The sequence below is a fragment of the Bos indicus genome, chromosome 4, assembly GCF_029378745.1.
Source record: "Bos indicus isolate NIAB-ARS_2022 breed Sahiwal x Tharparkar chromosome 4, NIAB-ARS_B.indTharparkar_mat_pri_1.0, whole genome shotgun sequence".
In the NCBI taxonomy this organism is placed as follows: Eukaryota; Metazoa; Chordata; class Mammalia; order Artiodactyla; family Bovidae; genus Bos; species Bos indicus.
This window is the reverse complement of record NC_091763.1, coordinates 62,526,445-62,551,120: the sequence shown is the minus strand read 5'-3', so window position 1 is coordinate 62,551,120 and position 24,676 is coordinate 62,526,445. Positions and strand designations below refer to the sequence as shown.

The window sequence follows — 24,676 nt, the reverse complement described above, 5'->3', positions numbered from 1 at the left end:
AGGCAAGTTTATCAGTTGGAGGAAGGGCATGGTCAGTGGCAGGAAAAGGACCACCTGAGTACGGGCCAGTATGGTGTAGAGGTCTGATGCTTAGGAAAGCCAGTTGCCAGGTGTAGCCCCGCCTCTTGACCTGAGGAAACGCACTGTCATCACACTGGTGCATCTCATCCAGGCAACTCAGTGAGAATTCCCAGGTGAAGCTATTCAGTTTATCCGTAACAGAATCTGAGGGTCACTTCTGGGCTATTCTGGTGTCCATACCAGAGATCCATGACATTTCATGGATTTTAATTTCACTGAGGCTGGACTGGGCTCACCCCTCCTTTAAGAGTAGTGTACAGAAACATCACTAAACCAGCGGCCTGAGGTTAGCTACAAGCCCTGCAGTCACATCTCTGTTAGATGTCTTTTTGTGTATCTGTCAGTACATACACATGCACACTTATAATACGGGGCTGTTATTTTGTGAAAAGTAGCCACAAACTACTTTTTTGTACTAACTGCCAATAAAGGTGACAATAAAGAGTGAGGAATTAACAGTTCTTGGGCAGAAAAGAGAAGTCGTAGATAAATGACAAAGAAGAGAAATATTAGCTCATGTATTTGTTAAAGTATGAATGATAATAAGTACAACATTTAGAAAGAGGTAAGATGATTCATAATACTTTTAATGATCACCCAATTTAAAAACTGCTCATCCGGTTAGAGATAAAATAAATGGAAGATATATTGCGGTTAACTTAACAGGGTTAGTAGGTGTTTGACTATACAGGAACCCACGCACAGCAAAAGTATTCTTAAGGCTTTAAACAGTATATGCTGAAAAATAGAAGTTGGTTGGAAGTTTTTAAAATATATTTTTTTATTTGAAGAATGTGAATAATAGGCCTTTGTGAGGAGAGGGCTCCTTAATCACACACCTCTGTAAAAATGTGGTTTCTATGGGAATAATTAACATCATTCATCATTCTTGGTTAGTGTTACTGTAGAGATGTAATACAATATTGTGTGGAGATTATTTTCATGACAAAATATACTATATAATTGCTATTTAAATTACCTTAGTCTTACATTTATAGAGTCATGGAAGTCACAAATTTTTCAGTTATAGAACGAAATCATCTGACATTCAAGAAAATGGAGTTTCACAACTGAGTTGAGATATTTCTCCTTTGGAGTATCAAATAGCAGTACTTTGGTACTGCTATAGAGCAAACTGGGAGGGCAAAGTCACAGGAGATGATGTTGAGGAGATGGGAGATGGGAAGCTGACCATGAGGTTGAGTTTCAAGCCATGCCTGGGGGTTAGAGACAGAAGGCTCACAACCATAGGAGCGATGAAATCTGATTGGTTCTCCTGACAACAATTTCACTGAATGATCCCTATGGAAATGGAAAGACAGATTGGTGGAGGACAGATGGAAAAGAAACCAGACTGGAAGAGTCAAAGTGACAGCTTAGGAGACTATTTTCATAGTCCTAAAACGATGATAAGGACCCCCAACCCAGTGGTCCTCAACTCTAGTTGAATCATAGTCAGCTGGAGAGCTTTGGAAACTACAGATTCCTGTTTTAATGATTGCCCCATTCAAAAACTGCTCATCTTGTTAAAGTTAAAATAAATAGATGATAAAATGCTGGTTAACTTAAGAGTGTTAGTAGGTATTTGTACAGGAACACATGCACAACAAATGTACCATTACAGCTTTAAATAGTAGATGCTGAAAATATGTTGAGAATATCTGCAGGTGGTTTCTGGGCATTATATGTTTTTAAGTTCCCCAGGTGATTCTGATGTAAGATGAGAACTGAGAATGCTGCTCTGAACTACACAGTGGCAACTGACATGGATATACTAAAAACACATTTAGGAGATAGACCTCCATGATGGCTGACAGATGAAAATGGAAGAATAGGAAATGTCTCATGGTTAGACATGGACAGCTTGGAGGATTGGGTGGCACTTGTTAAGACAGAAAATATAGAGAACTTCTTGAACACATTTCAAACTTTGAATACATTGCAACATGTAGTCTCTTCAAAACCTAACATGTCCTACAAATCCACAAACTTGGGGTGGCAATTAGCAAAAAAAGCTTATATAATTTGAAAAATAATTCTTTGGTAGTTTCAGGGAAATTATATTCTTTCCAAAAGTTACAAGAAAACCTGACTATAGGTGCCTGTTCTCAAGGGGAATCTAGGTATTGAAATAGCAACATCTCATTATGAAAATTTTGCTCCTACCTGAGATTAGATTTATCATTTCCTTTTTTTTAAGACTGAGATGGAATAGTTCACCAGAGGACACTGTTTCTCAGCAAACTGGTCTATATGGCTATGAAGTTCTTAGATTTCAGTCTTGAAAACTCAAGTCCACCTGCAAATGTCTTATCTGTCATTTCCTTTTGGTCTTATCTGTTTTTCTCTTGCTTGTTCTCTCATTTAATGGTTGTATTTTTCTCTGAGAAGGTGCTTCTCTGTATTTTTCTCTGAGATGTTTCTCCCAGCCAAGATCTCTCCACAAGGAACCCCAGAAGCATTAGGCTTGCATTATCCTCAACACTGGGCTTCCCAAGACTAAGAAACAATCACTGTGACCACCCTCTCAAGTCTCCACTCATAGTCATGTCTGGAGGCAGAGATGGCCGTGCTTCCTGGGGAGGCCCTGGAGGTTTCAGAAAAAAGATTACTCTGGAGATCAAAGCTAAAATCAACCCCAACTTGTTGCACCATTCACGGCAGGTCATCCCTCTTGTTTCTTACCCCACGACCCTGTCCCTTTCTTCTTTTTCATTGTTTTGGTAAATAAATGAATGTATATTTGGATCCCACACCTATGATCCCTATAAAACCCATGCCAACCTTCTTTCTTTCTTTTGAAAAATAAACTGAGCAACTATTAGAATTTAATAGCAGGAAATGGTAAAAAAAAAAAAAAAGTTGGCTTAAAACTCAATATTCAGAAAACTAAGATCATGGCATCTGGTCCCATCACTTCATGGCAAATAGATGGGGAAACAATGGAAACAGTGACAGACTTTATTTTCTTGGGCTCCAAATCTTCAGCCATAAAATTAAAAGACACTTGCTCCTTGGAAGAAAAGCTATGACCAACCTAGACAGTATATTAAAAAGCAGAGACATTACTTTGCCAACAAAGGTCGTCTAGTCAAGGCTCTGGTTTTTCCCATAGTCATGTATGGATGTGAGAGTTGGACTATAAAGAAAACTAAGCACAGAAGAATTGATGCTTTTGAACTGTGGTGTTGGAGAAGACTCTTGAGAGTCCCTTGGACTGCATGGAGATCCAACCAGTCCATCCTAAAGGAGATCAGTCCTGAATATTCTTTGGAAGGACTGATGCTGAAGCTGAAGATCCAATACTTTGGCTACCTGATGTGAAGAATTGACTCATTTGAAAAGACCCTGGTGCTGGGAAAGATTGAAGGCAGGAGGAGAAAGGGACGACAGAGGATGAGATGGTTGGATGGCATCACCGACTCAATGGACATAAGTTTGTGCAAGCTCTGGGAGCTGGTGATGGACAGGGAAGCCTGGCCTTCTGCAATCCATGGGGTTGCAAAGAATCAGACATGACTGAGTGACTGAACTGAACTGAATAGCAGGAAAAGGGAAAGCTCTCAACTCCAGATCCAGAGAAAAGGGCTTGGGTCCTGTGAAAAGTAATGCTTAATGAGTTAATTTCCAAAAGCCCAAAACAGAGCTCTAAAAATATTCATTTATTTGAAATAGTGGCTAAGGTTTTCATAATCTAGCCTGAGGAAGTCATATAAAATTGCTGATAAAGCTTTTTGCAAAGAAATTTTGCAGAGCTATTTATAAAATAGAAAATTGTAAACAAATTAAATGCCCAACACTGAAAGAACAGTTAAATAACATATGTTACATTTCCTCAAAGAATATAATGTACATTAAAATACTTTTAGTAATAAATTTGTAATAACAATGAAAAATCTTCCAAGTAAATGAAAAGCAATATAGAAAATTATATAGCTACATAAATTCCAGCTATATAAAAAATTAAAGACTTACATAGAAAAATGAACATAAATAACTTGATTTTGGTGATGACTGGAAGTATGATCCTCCTTCTCTCCCAACTTTATACTTTTCTTATTTTCCATATTTTTTTTTCCATATATTTTTAGTAAGCATAACCGATGTTCATCTCTCGTTCATCTCGATTGACCTGTCAGCAGAATTTGACATAGTTAATTGCTCCCTCCTCCCAAAAAATACTTTCCAAACTTGCCTTCTAAAACACCATACTCTCCTGGTTTATCACCCACCCTTTGGTCTATCTTTCCTTGTCTCCTTTCCTCGTTCCTCATCTTTGACCTGATCTTTTAGTGTTGGGTGTCTCAGAAGTTGGTCCACAGAACTTTACTCTTCTCTGTCCACACTGACTTCCTAATGACTTCACACAGAGGCATAACTGTATATATTATCCATGTGCCAACAACTCTCCCATTTATATCTCCACATTAGACCTTGCTCCTGACCTCTAAATAAGAATATGCAACTCTACTATACATCACTGCAAAAAGATATCTCAAACAATTCATGTCCAAACTAAATCTTGATCTTCACTCCCCAAATCTATTCCATTTGGATTCTTTCCCATCTGTATCAATCAGGATTTGGTCTGGAAATCAGAGTTACTCTAATTATTATATGAATCAAGGGACTGAAGGGGCTTTCCCTGTGGCTTAGCAGTAAAGAATCTGCCTGCCAAACAGGAGATGCAGGAGACGCTGGTTTGATCCCTGGGTTGGGAAGATGCCTTGGAGGAGGAAATGGCAACCCACTCCAGCATTCTTGCCTGGAAAATCCCATGGACAGAGGATCTCTGTGGACTACAAGCCATGGGGTCGCAAAAGAGTCAGACACAAGTGAGTGACTAAACAACAACAGGGGACTGAGTAGATAAACTGGTGCTTTCCTAAGTGTGAGCAGAGTTTGAAAAGGAAAGATCAAGAAGACTGAAGCCAGAAGATCAAAGAAACATCCCCAACATTTGTGGTTCTTAAATGTTCTTTGGGGAACTGCAGCTTTTCTCAAGATCTGCGGCAAAGCTCTCAATTGCCTCAACTGCAGCAGCAAAGCAGGCTCTTTCAGAATTCTGAGAAGCTGTAAGCCTTGCGGTCGCTCATAAACCTGCCTTCTATGGCTGCTGACAGTAACGGCCTCGCTTCACTTTTCCTTTAAAATTTCTCATTGAAAAACTCTAACCTGGAACCCCATGGGGAAGGAGAATCTAGAAAATGTGGTTCCTAGATTCTTCTCTTCCATGGAGAGGAGTCCACTAGAAGTAGACAGACAGGTGAAAACACACAATCGCAGCACGTTGAGAGTAAGGCTTGTGTTACTCCCTGTGGCACTAGCAACCTGCCCCAGACGTGCGGTATCTTTGTGCCCCCTGTTGACCTGGGGGTGGAGGACGGCAAGTGAGCAAATTAAAATTTCGTAGCACTCTCTTACCACAGGGCACTGACTTTCTTCACTAGGCTTTTTCCTGGTTGTTGTAAGTTGTTGACTGAATCCCAGAGTTCTGTGCAAGTTGATCCTGACAGTTTTCTCTAGTGCATTAGCTGCTAGAATGATGGAGCACTGGAGTTCCCCACTCGGTCATTTTCAACAACGTCACCCCTAGCTTTTTTAAGTTCTTAAGATAGATTCTTAGATCATTTGTCTTCATATTTTTTTCTTTTCTATTATAGGCATTTAGGAACTATAAGTATTTGTAAAAAGTGCTTTAATCTCATCTCACAAGTTCTGATAGATATTATTTTCATTTCTATCTCATTATGATTAATTAATCTTTAATTTCTATTATGATTTCTTTCTCAACAATTTTAACAAATTGTTATTTAGAACTTTAATTTTCAAAAGTACTAGACTTGTCTTTGTATTTCCTAGCTTAATATCTTATTTTAGACTTTTTGATATTAAATGAAACCTGACATATGGTGTAATGCACAATATTTTTATAATGTGCCATGTGCCTTTAAAAACAGTGTTCTCCAGATTTGAGAAGTATTATTAATTATTTACATCAGGTCAAGGTTGTTTCCTGTGTGATTCAAATTTCCTCTATCCTTGGTGATTTTTTAAATCTACTTGATGTATAAATAATTAAAATAAGTTGCTAAAATCTGCAGTTATGGCGGGGAATTTGTCTGTCTCTCCCTGTAGTTTTATTAAATTTTTACCTTATTTATTTTAACAGGTTTAGAATTGATACATCTTACTGGTGAATTGAACTTTTTCAACCATTATTCAGTGACTCTCATTGTTTCTAGTAATGTTTTTAAGGATTTTATCTTATATTGGTTTAGCTATAGCTTCTTTCTTTTAGTTAGCATTTGTCTATATCATTTTTTATTTTAACAGTGTGTGGTTTTTATGTTTTAGATGCTTCCTTCTTCTGCCTTCCTGAGAACAAGTACTCCTATGTCTAGTGCTGTGTCCAGTTTGACCTTCTGCTCCCAAGGGGTGGGAGGGACACCTCAGGGTAAGAGGAACAAGGAAATCAGAGGATATGGGAAGAAGCTCTGATCTTTCATCTGGCATCAAAGTGAATTAAATTGCCAGGCCTTCTTCCTAGTGTTGGCCTTAGACTCAGATAAATTATCCCTATGAGTTCTTTGTGTTTGAAACTCTAGGTGTACCTGATCCACAGGGGTTGTGTTCATGATAAACATTCCATTTGGTTTGTCCATTGAAAACAACAGTCATTATCTCTGTGAAACCATTTCCTCTTCCAAAAGCTGTGACTTTGTCTGAAAACAGTATAAGATATTTAAAACTGGGACTTTCTCAGGTTTGCTGTACCTGAGACTGACATGCTTCATTAATTATATAAAGCTCCTAGGCACTATCTTTTTGAATAATGCCTCTTTTCCATTTTCTTTATCATCTCCTGGAACTCCAATGAGATTTTTATTAGACATTCTCATTCTATTCACTGTATCTCTTAAATTTGATTTCCTTCTTTGTCTCTATCTATTGCCTTCAATGTGATTTCTTCAGATCTCTATTTAAGCTTACTGATTCTCTTTTCATCTGTTTCCAAACTTCTACTTATCATGCTTATTAAGATACTAATTTTAATTCTTACAAAACTTTTTGTCATGTCTAAAAGTTTTATTTTGTTCTTCTTTTAATATACCTGGTCAATTGGAGAGTCACTTTTTTAATATCATCAAATTTATAATCCCCTGCTTTATTTCTTTTAATATATTTTTCGGTGCTACATAATATTGTTTTTCTGATGCTTTCAGTATATGAATCTCTGAACACTTGGTTTCTGTGTTTACACAGTTGTTCACGTTTGCACAGTGGAGCTTTTCAAAGGTCATAGTGCACTCATGAGAGATGAAAGGAAAAAAGGCAAAGTCTTAGTATTATTAAGAAAATAGTTTTGACCTGATAGATCGAGGGTCTCAGGAACACTTAGGCGTCCTCAGATCACTTGAAAATCACCTCCCCGTGGCATCCATTAATTTAAATGAATTCCTTCTCTCCTATGCATGGAGAATACCCTTGGGAATTGCCTTGGGCACTTTTAGGAAGGTGTCAACACTGGGAACATTGAGAAAATGAAAGCACCAGTCATTTTCTCTGGAACTTGGTCGAGAAAGACTGCAAGTTGTTGAAACTTGTATCTAATGTAACTGAATAATGTTTTTGCTTCTTAATCATTGTGTTCTTTCCACTTCCTCTTCAGAGTTTCTAGCACTCCTCCACTTAGAAGTTTTTACTGCTACAATGAAGGTTTATTAAAGGAACATGAAAACAAAATAGTCTACTTCTTGACTTTGAGTTTCAAATGATTTGGGAAAAAAAATGAAATGCCTGGTTATGTGGATCTAACAATGGCAAAGGATGAGAAGAGCATGTGTAGGAGACAGGAGCTTCAACATCAGGGCCTTGCTGGGAAGCAGACCCTGAGCCCTGAGCCACCAAAGGACAAATGTTGAGGAGGATATGGGAGGGGAGATAACAAGTTGGAGAAATTCAAGAGCAAGAAGATATGTAACTCACTCTACCCACTTTCTCAAGAGACAGTCCAGGGAATGAGTGAGGCGCTGGGTTCCTCCTCCCATGCAGCACTGACAGTGAGAAGAAATGGGTATGTGGGTACCCAGGCAGAGAGCCTGAAACAACTTTATATGGTCTCTGCACCTGAATTCTGTTGTGGGGACAGAGAACGCATTCTGAGGAACCCAGAGCAGAGAGAGTCTGTGTCTTAAAGAGGTCCTGCAGTTGGAAAAAAGGGACGGATCACTTTAATCTACTGACAACGAAATGCAAGATGGGGTTGGGGACATCATTTCAGTAGATGTCAGTGAGGATAAGGAATGATGCCGAGGACCAGACACAACACACATACATGACTTGATACTGAATAAGCTTTCTAGAACTTTAAAAGGACTACAGAGACAAGAGAAGGGTAAACACTTAATTGACTGCAATTAAATTTTGACATCCAGCAGAGTAAGAGTTCAGAGATGAAATTAATTTCAGTTTCAGAAGATGAAGAATGTTATCTTTCTTGTACAACTACAATCAGAAGTGTAACGAATGCTCAAATTCCAGAATCCCTTAGCTGGGTGACAGCTGGGAGGAGATGAAGAGGCGATAGAGGGTAGGGATCTGGGCACCCCTGCCTCGCAGTTTGCTTTCTATGGGAACTGCATCACAAATGAGGCTCATCATGGCTCCAGGAACGCTTACTGCCTGGTTCTGCTCAGCAAGGCTCTCAGTCAGAAAATATAATTGATGTACACAGAACTCTTGCCAGCTCATAGAGAAAGGGCCTCTAATTCAGAGAAAAAGGAGTTGGGCCTCTGCCAGTCATATACGTTTTATGCTTCATACGGGCATCAGTCAGACCCTGATTTCAGGCTGACAAACCAGGAAAAATAAAACTGTCAGAATGCAGGCAGGCTCTTGACGGGGACTGTTAGCTTGGTAATGGAAGGGAATGTTATTGCTCTAGGCATTTGCATAATATCTATTGATCAAGCCTCCTCAACGCTACTATTCTTCCTGTGAGGTCTGGCAGTGCGGTGGATGGTTTAGGCTCACATCACAGCCTCTGCACACTCAGGGTGGACCACAGTACCCGATATAGCTCAAGAATGGGGCAGAGAGTCCCCAGTGTCCAAACCAGAGGCAGCCTCCATCAGTATGAGACAGGAAGTCGACATAGTCGGGTTTTATTCATAGCTCTGCTGACCACCTAGTTGTGTGACCTTGGGCAAGCTGCCAGTCCATTCTGTTCCTCTCTGCATTCCACACTGCCTGGAATCCCTCCATTAGAGATCCCTCCTGGGCCAAGGTTTGACGCCCCTATTAAAATGAAAATGCTATTGAAAGAATTAAATGCCTTTAACCATTCAGTTCAGTTCAGTTCCTTCGTTCAGTGATGTCCGTCTCTCTGATACCCATGGCCTGCAGCACACCAGGCTTCCCTGTCCATCACACCAGGCTTCCCTGTCCATCACCCACTCCCAGAGCTTGCTCAAACTCATGTCCATTGAGTCGGTGATGCCATCTAACCATCTCATCCTCTGTCGTCCCCTTCTCCTCCTGCCTTCAATCTTTCCCAGCATCAGGATCTTTTCAAATGAGTCAGTTCTTTGCATCAGGTGGCCAAAGTATTGGATCTTCAGCTTCAGCATCAGTCCTTCCAATGAATATTCAGGACTGATTTCCTTTAGGATGGACTGGATCTCCTTGCAGTCCAAGGGACTCTCCAGAATCTTGTCCAGCACCCCAGTTCAAAAGCACCAATTCCTCGGCACTCACTTTTCTTTATGGTCCAACTCTCACATCCATACATGAGTACTGGAAAACCATAGCTTTGACTAGATGGACTTTTGTCAGCAAAGTTATGTCTCTGCTTTTTGATATGCTGTCTAGGATGGTCATAGCTTTTCTTCCAAGGAGTAAGCGTCTTTTAATTTTATGGCTGCAGTGACCATCTGCAGTGATTTTGCAGCTCAGGAAAACAGTTTCAGTTTCTTTAGCCACTTCAGCCATTAGCTCCCAAGAATTAGTTTGTCAGATTCATTTGTTTACAGCTGAGAGCTTTAAGTTTTGGTGGACTGACATGAGGCAGGAGCAGGTAGGAGAAGGCTAAGTGGAGTGTTGGGAATCTCTGCCTGGGAGTCAGGTGGGTGACATAGGGAAGGATCCTGGTGAGTCATTATAGGCTCAGAGATGCAAGTGCATCCATCTCCTCACAGTGCCCAAATCCCTGACTAGGAGACTGAGGATCTGGAGTAATCCCCTCCTCCTAAGCAAGCTACTTGGAAGCTCCAAGGTAATACTGAGAAAAGACCCTGAGCCCAGCCTTATACAAGCCTGAGGCCTAATGCTCCTCCCAGGTGGCAATCCTTAAGAGAAGGTGTAACAGGCACACACTGAAGTCAAGCATGTGACCCTGAATCTCCTCTTCTTCCAGATAAATAATACCCTATTCCCTCTCTGCAATCTGTACAACCCCAGCAAAACTGAGCCCCCTTGAAGCCACTCTCAGCTTGATGTTTCTGAAGAAATCTCCAACTTCGGTCTAAAAGAAACCTCTCAGAGGCAATGGTATTTATCTTTGGGTAAATCACATGAAACATGGCAAAGTATCTTAAATTTCCTCTGGGTCCATTCATTTACCTCCAAAGTCTCCAACAGCTGCTCAGAATCGCTTCTTTCTCTGCCTCCTAGGTGCTGTGCTGTCTTCTCCAAGATTTCTTCCTAAACATTCCAAGGAAAAGGGGAAGAGGGTAGAAAGGGGAAAGAGGAGGAAGGAAGGAAAATTCACATTATTGAGAGCCTACTAGTTCCAAACACTTTGACATTTAATCTTGACAAAGTAAGTATACTTACTTCAATTTTGTAAGATGTCTAAGTAAGTTGCCCAAGGTCACAGAGCAATTAAATGGCAAACGATGGATTCAGATAATGCCTGTGTCAAAGGCCAGGCCCAATTATACTCAAAATAATTCCTATCCTCCTGAGAACCTGAGAGCCAAGCCCCAGGGATCCCAGGGTGGGCACTGAACAGGGCAGAAAGTGAGGAGGATATCAGCTGCTCATCACAGTTTCAGTTGACTTCAGTCGCTCAGTCATGTCCGACTCTTTGTCACCCCATGAACTACAGCACGCCAGGCCTCCTGTCCATCACCAACTCCCAGAGTCCACCCAAACCCATGTCCATTGAGTTGGTGATGCCATCCAACCATCTCATCCTCTGTCATCCCTTTCTCCTCCTGCCCTCAATCTTTCCCGCATCAGGGTCTTTTCAAATGAGTCAGCTCTTCGCATCAGGTGGCCAAAGTATTGGAGTTTCAGCTTCAACATCAGTCCTTCCAATGAATACCCAGGACTGATCTCCTTTAGGATGGACTAGATGGATCTCCTTGCAGTCTAAGGGACTCTCAAGAGTCTTCTCAAACATCACAGTTCAAAAGCATCAATTCTTCAGTGCTCAGCTTTCTTCACAGCCCAACTCTCACATCCATACATGACCACTGAAAAAACCATAGCCTTGACTAGATGGACCTTGATGTTGACAAAGTAATGTCTCTGCTTTTGAATATGCTGTCTAGATTGGTCATAACTTTCCTTCCAAGGAGTAAGCGTCTTTTAATTTCATGGCTGCAATCACCATCTGCAGTGATTTTGGAGCCCCCCAAAATAAAGTCAGGCACTGTTTCCACTGTTTCCCCATCTATTTCCCATTTAGTGATGGGACCAGATGCCATAATCTTCGTTTTCTGAATATTGAGCTTTAAGCCAACTTTTTCACTCTGCTCTTTCACTTTCATCAAGAGGCTCTTTAGTTCCTCTTCACTTTCTGCCATAAGGGTGGTGTCATCTGCATATCTGACATTATTGATATTTCTCCCAGAATATCAAAACTGGAGAAGGGAATGGCAAACCACTTCAGTATTCTTGCCTTGAGAACCCCATGAACAGTATGAAAAGCCATCACAGTTTGGCCATGATTATAACAAGTGCTCCAATTAAAGTTCAATTTTATTACTTTAGATTTCTTTTATATTTCAAATCTGATGAGAAGTTCACATTCTAAAAATGCATATCTGTTGAATATTTAAAATTCAGGTGTTCAGTTAAATCTTTTAAGAAGACTCTTCCTGTGTTTGGCCTTCCTCTTGTGTCTATCTAATTTTAGTATCCAGAATTTTCCTAGGTATTTGAGAGAGTCGGGGATAGAGAAGCCTAAGTTATGAGTCTTATCCAGGAGTCTCTCATAGTCTGGGGGGAAAGCCTAGTAAATTAAATGACATAAACTTATTAAATGGTGAGTGACAGTATGTGCTTCATAGTTCCACACCTTCACAGGTGCTGCTCTTGCTACCTGAGTGCCCTTCTCTCACTTGGGCCTGTCTAGCAAAGCCTGGCTCATTCTTCAACGTTCAAAACTCAAGGGATACCTCTGTGAAGAATGCCTTGTCCTCCTGGTTCCTACTTTACCAGATTTGATCAATTACCACATCTTTTATACAGATACCATGCAATACTGTCTGATATTTCACATGTCTCCCTTTGACACTGGAATGTGAGGAAGTTGAGGACAGAAATAGTGTTTTCTTTCTTGAATTCCCAGCATATGGCATGGTATCTGAAGCCTAGTAAACAGAAACAGCAATTATAGACTGATGATCATTTAAATAAGTGCTAAATGAAGTTATACAAATTGAGGACCTCCAGGGAAACATGGTGGGAACATGATGGATGGGGGTTGAGTTTGCACTGTGTCTTAGATGATGAGTAATATCTGGAGTTGTTGATGCTGCAAATAGTGTAGGAGAAAGTTATCAGCTAGAAGGATAAGAGAGAATAAAAGAATATCTTCCCAGATGTTTCACAGTAGTTCTGCTTTCACGTATCCCACCCTATTGTTACATGTTGTCAGCTTCAGAATGAGGAATATTTTTCCACAGAGAAGAATGGGTGTTATTGTAAACCACATATCAAGTTGAATGTTCATCATGAACAGAAGACCTGAGGAGCAGAACTGCCCAACAGGACTCCTAGAGTTTTAAACACAAAGACATAGGATGACCTTATATGGGGCCCAATCCAACACCAAGAAGAAGGTCCAGCCATCTTGAAGCCCCTAAAGTCTCTTTGACTGTTGTCAACAAACATTTGCAGAAACCTTGCCAGCTCCTAGAGGATCACCCAGCATCAGGACCCTTTCTCATCTCCTCTTTTCTACCTGACCTCCTGAGATCTACTCTCCTCTTTGCAGCAGATGGTTGACTCATCAAAAGGCCAGCTACATCAAAACTTGCTCTCAGACAGAGGGTTTTCAGGGCAGCGAAGGATGCTATAATGATAGATACATGTTATTATACTTTTGTCCACCCTCCGGGATGTACAGCACCAGGAATGAACCCTAATGTAAACTACAAACTTTGGATGATTATAATGTATCACTGTAGTTCATACATGCGTGAATTCTTGCTCAGTTGCTTTAGTCGTGTCTGACTCTTGGCAACCCTATGGACTGTAGCATGCCAGGCTCCTTTGTCCATGGGAATTCTCCAGGAATACTGAAGTGGGTTGTCATGCTCTCCTTCAGGGTACCTTCCCAAACCAGTGATCAAACCAATGTCTCATGGATTCTTTACCCAGTGAGCCACTGGGAAATCTCACAGTAGTTCATCTCTCATAACAAATGCAACCCTCCTGTGCAGGGTGGGTAGTGAGGAAGGCTGTGGGGGCAGGGAGTATATGAGAGCTCTGTACTTTTCCTTGATTTTTCTGTAACCCTAAAACTGCCCTAAAAAATAAAGTCCTCATAAAATAGGTAAAAATTTGCTTTCAAGAAAGAATAATAATAATAATGCACACCTTATATACAGGTAGACATGTTATTATATACTCAATGACTGTATATTCTCTTTGATGGTAACAGTGGCTGCTTCTGAGGAGGCGACTAAGTGACTAGGAGTCAAAAATAGGAGAAATTGTGTTTTTATTTTTAGATTTTATTACTTTTATTGAAATATGAAATCAAATCCCATAAAGTATTTGTAAGCATCTGTTGATGTGTTTCCACAAACTGAACACACCCGAGTAACCAGCACCCAAATCAAGAAACTCAGCATTATTAGCAGCCTGCTAAGCCGCCTCCCTCGTTTCCCATCACCACCTCCACTCAGGGTGAGTCCCTGAGGCAAAGGTGAGATTTCACCTGATTCTGTACCTTATCTAGATGGAATCTAGATGTGTGCTTTTCTGTCTGGCTTCTTTTGCTTAGCATTTGTTCAAGAGATTCATCATCATTGTAGCCTGGAGTTACAGACCATTCACGCTATTGAATGGCATTTCATTGTATAAATATACCACAATCGATTTCTCTGTTTTACTGGTGATGGGCATTTAGGCAATTTCCAGTTTAGAGCTATTATGACTATTACTGCCTTGAACATTTCAGACACATTGTTTTGTGAGACAGTTATTTTTTATTATTTGTACTACTTGAATTTTGTATTATATGCTCGCATTACTTATAAAGAACACAGAAACCATATTTAAAAGCACCTTCTAGGGCATTTTAATTTGGATCAGAGATTTCTCTCCTTCCCTGCCGATAAGTAAGCAGAAAAATTAATAACAATAGCTAATATTTAATGGGACTTTCCTGATAGCTCAGTTGGTAAAGAATCTGCCTGGAGTGCAGGAGACCCTGGTTCGATTCCTGGGTCAGGAATATCTACAGGAGAAGGGGTAGGCTACCCACTCCAGTATTCTTGGGCTTCCCTTGTGGCTCAGCTGGTTAAAAATCTACCTTCAATGTGGGAGACCTGGGTTCAATCCCTGGGTTGATCCCCTGGAGAAGGGAAAGGCTACCCACTCCAGTATTATGGCCTGACGCTTACTGAATCTGTTTGCAAAACAAACAGAAAACCTTTTCATGCTCTCATTTATTCCTCCACATTACCTGAGCTATACTCTTGTTACTCTCATGTTTGACTTCCGGAAACTGAAACTGGGGAGTTTAAATAATTTGCCCAGAGTCATAGTTACCAAATGGAGTTCAAACACAGGTCCCTGACTCTAAAGCTTGTGCTTTGACCTCTGATGCACAGTTTCCATTAGACAGGGCTGGGCATCCAGGGAGCCAGTCAGAATGGAGAAGGAGGAGCTCAAATACAGCAGATCCAAATGCCTGCTCAGCCTAGCCCTACAGCATGGTTTGCTCTTTGCCCCCTTTATGTCCTAATGAATCAAATCATTTTGAACATGAAAGAGAGTGAGATTGGATTTTTGCTAAGATGAAAGAAAGGAATCTGGCCCCACCTGGTATCTTCAAAGCTCTCCAGTGTAAGCTAGCAGAAAGTACTTCAGTGCAATGAAGTGGCAATTTAATAATTCCCCAAGAATACAAAAAGATTTGGCAAAGTCACAAACAATCTGGATCCACCAGCACTTGGGCATAATGGAAAGAGCAGGTGTCTTAAGCTCTAGAGCAGAAGTCAGCCAGCTTTTTCTATTAAGAGCCAGATAATAAACATTTTAGGTTTTGAAGGCCATCCTGTCCCTGTCACAACCACCCAACTCTGCCGTTGTGGCACGAAAGCAGGCATGGAAAGTATGTAACTGAATGGGAGTGGTTGTGTTCCAACAGACTTTATCAGTAGATGCTCAAATTTGAATTTCACATTATTTTCATGTGCCACAAAAATATTTTTCTTCTCTTGATTTTTTCAAAAGTTAAAACATGTTTTTAAATATTCTTAGTCTGAGATAGGTCTCTTTATTTTTATTAGAGAATCCTTGTATGAAATTACTGAGTAGAGAAAAATGTTTTCAAAATTCTTGAACATAAAAAAGATTCTTAGTTTGACAACTGTACAAAATTAAGTAGTGGGGTCTGGAGATCTGGGTTGAATCCTGGCTCAATCATTTATTATTTACATGGCTTTAGAAACATTACTTGAATTCTCCCAGCTTCCTTTCTCTCTTGGAGAAATGAGCAGAGGAGGCTCCATGCATGCAGGTCCTCTTTTGTGACTGGCACTAAGTCTGTGCTTTACTGAAGTTAACCCTCATAATGACCACAAGGAGCAGAAAGTATACTACTGCCTCTTTTTGAACAGGTATAGTGTTGGGAAGAGATTATGCACATAATTTTGCCTGGCTTGGCCTTCCTTGTTTATTGAGGTCAATCCTTATTATATGCAGAAGTTTCTATATTGGTTCAATGGTAGTTTTCTTGCTTCTTCTAAGATTCTGTGATTTTTTTTTAGTATCTTTTGTTGTACTGCACGTTAGAGTGAATCGTTTCATCTAATTATTCTATTCAGTTAGGAGTATATAAAAGTCCAATTTATACTCCAAATATCACTGAAGCAAAGTTGAATGCACATTCTGAATGAATGGTCACTATTTCTATTTATGTGCACAGAGTCTGGTTCAGATACATTCATATAAAACACTGCATTAAACAAGAGAATATCTGCGAATTGCCTAGTACAATGCCTGGCACAAGGGTCGTCTGACGATAGTTGTCCCCATCCTGCTTAAAGACAAGGATCAGACTCAGAGAACTTTTTCTTGGAAAAATTGTCACCTGGAAAGATGAAGCCAAGATGAGACTTCCATACTCACCGTGTACTCTTCCCAGCCCCAGGCCTGGAAACAACCATCTTCAAGGAGCCACGGAGACCAGGATATATTTGAGTGAAAGGGTTATAGGAACTGCACACCAGTTTATTTTCTCAGTCTAAGCCTCAATATCCTTTCATATTTCAGTGATTCTCAAATGGAAGCAGTTTAGGGGCATTTGGAAATGGTGGGGCATTTGGAGTCATCTGAGAGTCCAGGGATGTGAAATTTCCTATAATGCACAGAGCAGACTAGACTGATAAAGAATAGCCCCACAAACAGCATCCCTGCTAACAAATAGCTATCCAATCCCTGAATCAGTCATCACAGCTTGTCTTTCTTGAGTTCTGTTTCCTCGAGTATTGGCTCGGTTGTCAGGCACTCAGTTAACTTAATCACCACCCTTTCCTTAGTAGGTGCCAAATGTATTGAATTAACTACCATGCCTTATAGTCGATAAAACAGCCAGCCTTGACTGTTGATCTGATTTAAACAGAGCCTCAACCTCTTACTTATCAGTTCTTTTCAGAAAACTATCTTCCAGAAAATTGGTTATGAACTCAGAATTTACGGGGAAGTCCCATTCATTTCTAGTCTATGCAAGTGCTCCATCTAGTCATTCAGCCCTGTCTGTTGTACCAACACCAATTAGAGGTACCCAGGGCTTACACCATGCATTTTACCAGGCACTTTACAAGCTATTTAACCTTCACAATATCCCTATAAATCATGTACTCTTATTATCATTTTTTACAAAGAATCTGATACTCAGCATGGTTAGTAACATACCCAAGATGGTGCAGCTATTATGTGGCAGAAGCAACATTCCAAACCCCTGCAGTCAGGCCCCAGGACCCATGCTGAATGCACTGCCTGTAACACGTAAGACATACCCAATAAAGTAGAAAATACAAAATAAAATACAAGAGCATGGAAAATGTTAAACTACAGGGACAACAAAATCAAGAACAAATTTAAGTTTTGAGGTACTACAAAGTTATTGTGGCTGACTATATTTCATTCTGTGTTTCTTAGCAGCCAAAACTAAGGGCAAAACTCCTCAGATATGATTCCTTCCAGCCTTGAGGGAAATGCATCTCAAGAAGTTTCTGGATCATGAACATTGATCCTGTGGAGCCTTGTATGCAGGACTTTGATAAGACTTCAGTAAAACATTCCCTACAATGTCCTTGTGTTCGTGTGTGCATGCACAGTTGCTTCAGTCGTGTCTGACTCTTCATAACCCTATGGACTGTAACCTGCCAGGTTACAGGTAACCTGTAACCAGATAGGCTCCTCTGTCCATGAGATTCTCCAGGCCAAAATACTGGAGTGAGTTGCCATGCCCTCCTTCAAGGGATCTTCCTGACCCAGGGATCAAACCCACATCTCCTGAGTTCCCTGAATTGCAAGCAGATTCTTTATTGCTGAGCCACTGGGGAAGCCCAAAAACATCCTTACAGTACGTGATTCTCATAGGTCTTCAATAGGAGACAAGAGCATGAAGACTGTTCCAGGACAGAGGGAATGAAAAGTGTCCATTGAATTGAAAAGGCATCTTAAGACCAAAAAACAAGGCAGGTAGCTTCATATACTCGATGAGTCAGTTTATCACAGGGTCACTTACTTACAGGATTGGATTAGGTTGGGGGCAGACAATGATCTGGAAGCATTCACCGCTGCACCCCACACTGGCAAGGGGCCACTGGGACAATTTTACAGTTAACCTAGGGTATGGGAGTAGGTACTAGAAAACAGGATGTATGCTCCTAACTTAAGATTTATGAATGGGTAACTTATCTCATGGGGGTCAGGAATATATCAGTGAAGGTTTTCATTGTTTGGGGATTAATAGAGCATAGAGGCTACCACGGAGAAGGCAATGGCAACCCACTCCAGTACTCTTGCCTGGAAAATCCCATGGATGGAGGAGCCTGGTAGGCTGCAGTCCATGGGGTTGCGAAGAGTCGGACACTGAGTGACTTCACTTTTACTTTTTACTTTTATGCATTGGAGAAGGAAATGGCAACACACTCCACTATTCTTGCCTGGAGAATCCCAGGGATGGCGGAGCCTGGTGGGCTGCCGTCTGTGGGGTCGCACAGAGTCGGACACGACTGAAGAGACTTAGCAGCAGCAGCAGCAGAGGCTACCTAGTCCTCTATGATTATTTGTTGTTGTTGTTGTTGTTTGGTAGCTCATATCTGACTCTTTGTGACCCCATGGACTACAGCATGCCAGGCTTCCCTGTCCTTCACCATCTCCTGGAACTTGCTCAAACTCATGTCCGTTGAGTAAGTGATGCCATCCAACCATCCCACCCTCTGCTATCCACTTTTCCTCCTGCCTTCAATCTTTCCCAGCATCAAGGTCTTTTCTAATGAGTCAGCTCTTCACATCAGATGGCCAAAGTGTTGGATATTCAGCTCCAGCATCAGTCCTTCCAATGAATATTCAGGACTGATTTCCTTTAGGATGGACTGGTTGAATCTCCTCGCAGTCCAAGGGACTCTCAAGGGTCTTCTCCAACACCACAGTTTAAAAGCATCAATTCTTTGGTGCTTAACCTTTTTGATAGTCCACTCTCACATCTGTACATGACTACTAGAAAACCTATAGCTTTGACTATTCGGTCCTTTGTTGACCAAGTAATGTTTCTGCTTTTTTTAATATGCTGTCCAGGTTTGTCATAGCTTTTCATCTAAGGACCATCTTTTAATTTCATGGCTGCAGTCACTGTCCACAGTGATTTTGGATCCCAAGAAGATAAAGTTTGTCACTGTTTACATTGTTTCCACATCTATTTGCCATGAAGTGATGAGACCGGCAAGAATACACAGAAGAACTGTACAAAAAGGATTTTCATGACCCAGTTAATCATGATGGTGTGATCACTCATCTTGAGCCGGACATTCTGGAATGTGAAGTCAAGTGGGCCTTAGGAAGCATCACTACAAACAAAGCTAGTGGAGGTGATGGAATTACAGTGGAGCTATTTCAAATGCTAAAAGATGATGCTGTGAAAGTGTTGTACTCAATGTGTCAGCAAATTTGGAAAACTCAGCAGTGGCCACAGGACTGGAAAAGGTCAGTTTTCATTCCAATCCCAAAGAAAGGCAATGCCATAGAATGCTCAAACTACCACACAATTGCACTCATCTCACACGCTAGTAAAGTAATGCTCAAAATTCTCCAAGCCAGGCTTCAGCAATATGTGAACCATGAACTTCCAGATGTCCAAGCTGGTTTTAGAAAAGGCAGAGGAACCAGAGATCAAATTGCTAACATCCGCTGGATCATCAAAAAAGCAAGAGAGTTCCAGAAAAACATCTATTTCTACTTTATTGACTATGCCAAAGCCTTTGACTGTGTAGATCAAAATAAACTGTGGAAAATTCTGAAAGAGATGGGAATACCAGACCACCTGACCTGCCTCTTGAGAAACTTGTATGCAGGTCAGGAAGCAACAGTTAGAACTGGACATGGAACAACAGACTGGTTCTAAATAGGAAAAGGAGTACGTCAAGGCTGTATATTGTCACCCTGCTTATTTCACTTATATGCAGAGTACATCGTGAGAAACGCTGGGCTGGAGGAAGCACAAGCTGGAATCAAGATTGCCGGGAGAAATATCAATACCCTCAGATATGCAGATGATACCACCCTTATGGCAGAAAGTGAAGAAGAAATAAAGAGCCTCTTGATGAAAGTAAAAGAGCAGAGTGAAAAAGTTGGCTTAAAGCTCAACGTTCAGAAAATGAAGATCATGGCATCCGGTCCTATCACTTCATGGGAAATAGATGGGGAAACAGTGGAAACAATGTCAGACTTTATTTTTTTGGGCTCCAAAATCACTGCAAATGGTGACTGTAGCCATGATATTAAAAGACGCTTACTCCTTGGAAGGAAAGTTATGACCAACCTAGATAGCATATTCAAAAGCAGAGACATTACTTTGCCAACAAAGGTCCATCTAGTCAAGGCTATGGTTTTCCCAGTGGTCATGTATGGATGTGAGAGTTTGACTATAAAGAAAGCTGAGCACTGAAGAATTGATGCTTTTGAACTGTGTTGTTTGAGAAGACTCTTGAGAGTCCCTTGGACTGCAAGGAGATCCATCCAGTCCATCCTAAAGGAGATCAGTCCTGGGTGTTCACTGGAAGGAAGGACTGACGTTGAAGCTGAAACTCCAATACTTTGTCCACCTGATACAAAGAGCTGACTCATTTGAAAAGACCCTGATTCCTGGAAAGATTGAGGGCAGGAGGAGAAGGGGATGACAGAGGATGAGAGGGTTGGATGGCATCACCAACTAAATGGCCATGAGCTTGTATAAACTCCAGGAGTTTGTGATGGACAGGGAGGCCTGGCATGCTCTGGTTCATGGGGTCACAAAGAATTGGACACAGCTGAGCGACTGAACTGAATTGAACTGATGAGACCAGATAGGCCTGGCATTTTGCATGATGTACTCTGTATTCAAGTTAAATAAGCAGGATGAAAATATATAGCCTTGATGTACTCTTTTCCCGATTTGGAACCAGTCTATTTTTCCATGTCCAGTTCTAATCGTTGCTTCTTGACTTGCATACAGGTGTTTCAGGAGGTAGGTAAGGTAGTCTTGTAGTCCCATCTCTTTAAGAATTTTCCACAGTTTGTTATGATCCACACAGTCAAAGGCTTTAGCATAGTCAATGAAGCAGAAGTAAATGTTTTTCTGAAATTCTCTTGCCTTTTCTATGATCCAATGGATGTTGGTAATTTGATCTCTATGATTATTAAACAACATATATTAACTACAAAACCATTGATGACAAAGAGGTGCACAGTACAGTCCTGGGCAGCATCAGTGAAATAAGATAGTTATTGAGATCTTAAATTATACAAAAGGGCAGCCATAAAGACCATCCAAGACAATGATGGTCCAAATATTTCTTGATAACAATCTACCACATCCATCCCAACCTGCTACAACTCATTTGTCCTTTGGCATGAGGACAAAGGGAAAAAAAGATATTCAAAGAACTTGTCTCTTGGATAACTACAAATGATTTTCCCTACCCCTACACTTAGAGTTCTAAACATCCTATAATAAATTGACTCACTGATGTCAGTTCTTTTTAAAAGGAAAACACACTCTCATTAAAAGAGGAAATGAGTTTCCATTTCTGACCTTTATACTGAGTCAGCTTGAGTCCCATGTGGTGCGGTGACGATTGTGCATGACCCTGCCTCAAGACAGTTCCACGTAAAATGGAGGAGAAGTAGTGGCTCCGTGCCTTATTTTCCCTTATCTTAAGGAAACGTTTGCTTTGCTGAACCTGATGTTTGTATATATGAGTGTAAGAATTCTTCACCACTCAGCAATGACCAATGACCCAGGCTGACCAGTTGGCCTCATTAAATGAGATTCTTGGCTTTTGGGTACATAGAAGCAAAGGGAATACATTTTAGGAGGACATGGGTTTCTTTAATTGGACATATGATTTTTACTTGTTTGGTGGACCAATGGAGAAAGAGAGACATTAGTGGCATTTTGTGACTGTTAAGACTAATTGAAAAATCTCAGGAATGAAGCTTTCTGTGAAGAGAGTGCTCTAATGGGAATGGATGTGATGATTATTTACCTAATTGAGCAATAATGACTGAGGTGCAGGCCACTTTTTCCGGGATTAATAAAGAACCCGGGAGTTGACAGTTTAGGCCATTAAGCTCAGCTAGTACTCAATCTTGGTGAAGGGCATGGTGCCAGAATTATATTAGTATTGTAAAATGAGCCCAAAACTTAGAGACACGAGAACTTACTTTTCTGAGAAATAATTTTACTTGGCAGTTAATCATCTGACATCAGTTTGGGCAACCCAAGTTCTCTCATTAAACTAACTTTCACTTAAGGTCTTGAAATCTTATTCCATTTAGAGTGTTCTCAAGCATATGGTTGTTATAAAAGCAAAGTGGGAGAGAGTGGGATCCTTAGTAATATCAAAAATAGTTTCCTGCGCAACTGCAAGCAAACAAGCCATTATCACCTCCCTCGCTTTTAAAACAAAACAAACAACACAATGACACTGAGTTGAACTAGAGGCATCACAGACCCTGGAGATTCATGGTTGAAATTGTTACCCAGAGTGTCCCTACAGTAAAACCAAGCAACACTACTCCATAATCTCTAATTGGCACTACAAGTATCTTGCTGCTGCTGCTGCTAAGTCGCTTCAGTCGTGCCCGATTCTGTGCGACCCCATAGACGGCAGCCCACCAGGCTCCCCCGTCCCTGGGATTCTCCAGGCAAGAACACTGGAGTGGGTTGCCATTTCCTTCTCCAATGCATGAAAGTGAAAATTGAAAGTGAAGACACTCAGTCATGTCCGACTCTTAGCGACCCCATGGACTTCAGCCTAGCAGGCTCCTCCATCCATGGGATTTTCCAGGCAAGAGTACTGGAGTGGGTTGCTGTTGCCTTCTCCGAAAGGTATCTTACATTATCAGAAATCTCAATCTTATAGAAATTGTGTTTGTATTCAATAGCCCCCTATCCAGTGCAACAAATGTTCATGTACTACTCACTTGCCAAGAAAAAGAGTTACTCAGCTTTCTAGGTGTTAACTATTCCTATAGTTCTGCTCTGCATGGGAAAGTCCAAACATCAACTTAGAGCAAGTAGAAATGGTGCTTCAACTTTCTCTCTCTGCAGAGTGAATCCTACACTGGTGGCCTTGTATTTTCAAGGTATTTGCAAATCTGTTTTATAAGCCAACATTTCCTTCTTTTGCTAGCACTGAATATTTTGCAAGACAGTATAAAAAGGGATGAGAGTATAAACATGAATAAGGCACAGCCACTGTGGTACTGCAACCTAGAAGAGACCTTAGAATCAAGAGAGCTCTTTAAAAAAAAAAATTGGGGTATAGTTGCTTTACAATATTGTGTTAGTTTCTGCTGTACAACGAAGTGAATCAGCTATACATATACATATATCCCCTCTGTCTTGGACCTCCCTCCCACTACCACCCCCAACCACCCCCGCCCCAACCCAGCAATCAACATCATCACAGAGGACCAAGCTGAGTTCCCTATGCTATATAGCAGGTTCCCACTAGCTATCTATTTTACATATACACATGGAATATTACTCGGCCATTTAAAGGAGTGAAATTGGGTCATTTGTAGAGAGAGCTCTTTTGGAAACCTGTTGAGGGAGCAAAACTTCCAATCATATTCCTCCTTCCAGCATCTGGATTTCTAATCATTATCTTAATCTACACTGAAGAAGATGGTTAATGTGGCTCCATCTGCTCTGAGGCATCACCTCTCTAGCAACCTCTGCAGGAGCCTGCAGCCAGCCAATCAAGCAACAGCAGTAATAATGAAGTCATTTATTTAGTAGGAAGTTACCAAGCTTTTACCACATAATAAAATGATGTCAGGGTCCAGAGACATAAAGGTGAATTTTTAAAAAATCTCTATCTTCCCAAACTATAGTGTAATTGAAAAGAAATATTAAAAATGTTAATGTGTTACAGGTACTTCAATAGTAGTGTAGGGAGAAACCCAGAAGAGGGAATCAGCCAATCTCAGTAGTCTTCAGGAGAAACATGCATCATAAAGGAGGTAATCTTGAGCTAAACTTTAAAAAGTTAAGAGATATCCTTCAGGTAGAGGTACATAAAGAACTTGCCAAGTCAAGGGACCGACATAAAGAAAGGGGCTGGCAGAGGAAAACGCTGGGGATGGTCAAGGAACAGTAAGGTCTTCTCTCTTAACTACATCTTAAGTGCCTCACTTGATTAAGCAGCACTTCCACTCTTTCTGCAAACTAGCAGAAAATACCCTACCAGCATCTGTGGCAAGTCGGATGGACACTAATGAGCCTGTCCCCTTTCTCCTTCCACTTCTTCTATTATGTGAGTCACAGGAGTTTGTTCCCAATCAGTTTGTGCCAAATGTACTCATGACTGAAATTATATAATTAACATAAACAACACTGTGGAGTTGTTGTTTC

General features: G+C 40.8%; 1 protein-coding gene and 1 non-coding gene across 2 annotated transcripts in view; both read left to right on the top strand.

Annotated features, from left to right (window-relative positions):
• Positions 1–24,676, top strand: part of NPSR1 (neuropeptide S receptor 1) — a 153,911-nt gene that overhangs the window by 77,465 nt on the left and 51,770 nt on the right. The gene's annotated exons all lie outside the window — the stretch shown is intronic.
• Positions 14,705–14,777, top strand: TRNAS-GGA (transfer RNA serine (anticodon GGA)). Its single transcript has one exon. It is a non-coding gene; the product is annotated as a tRNA-Ser (tRNA).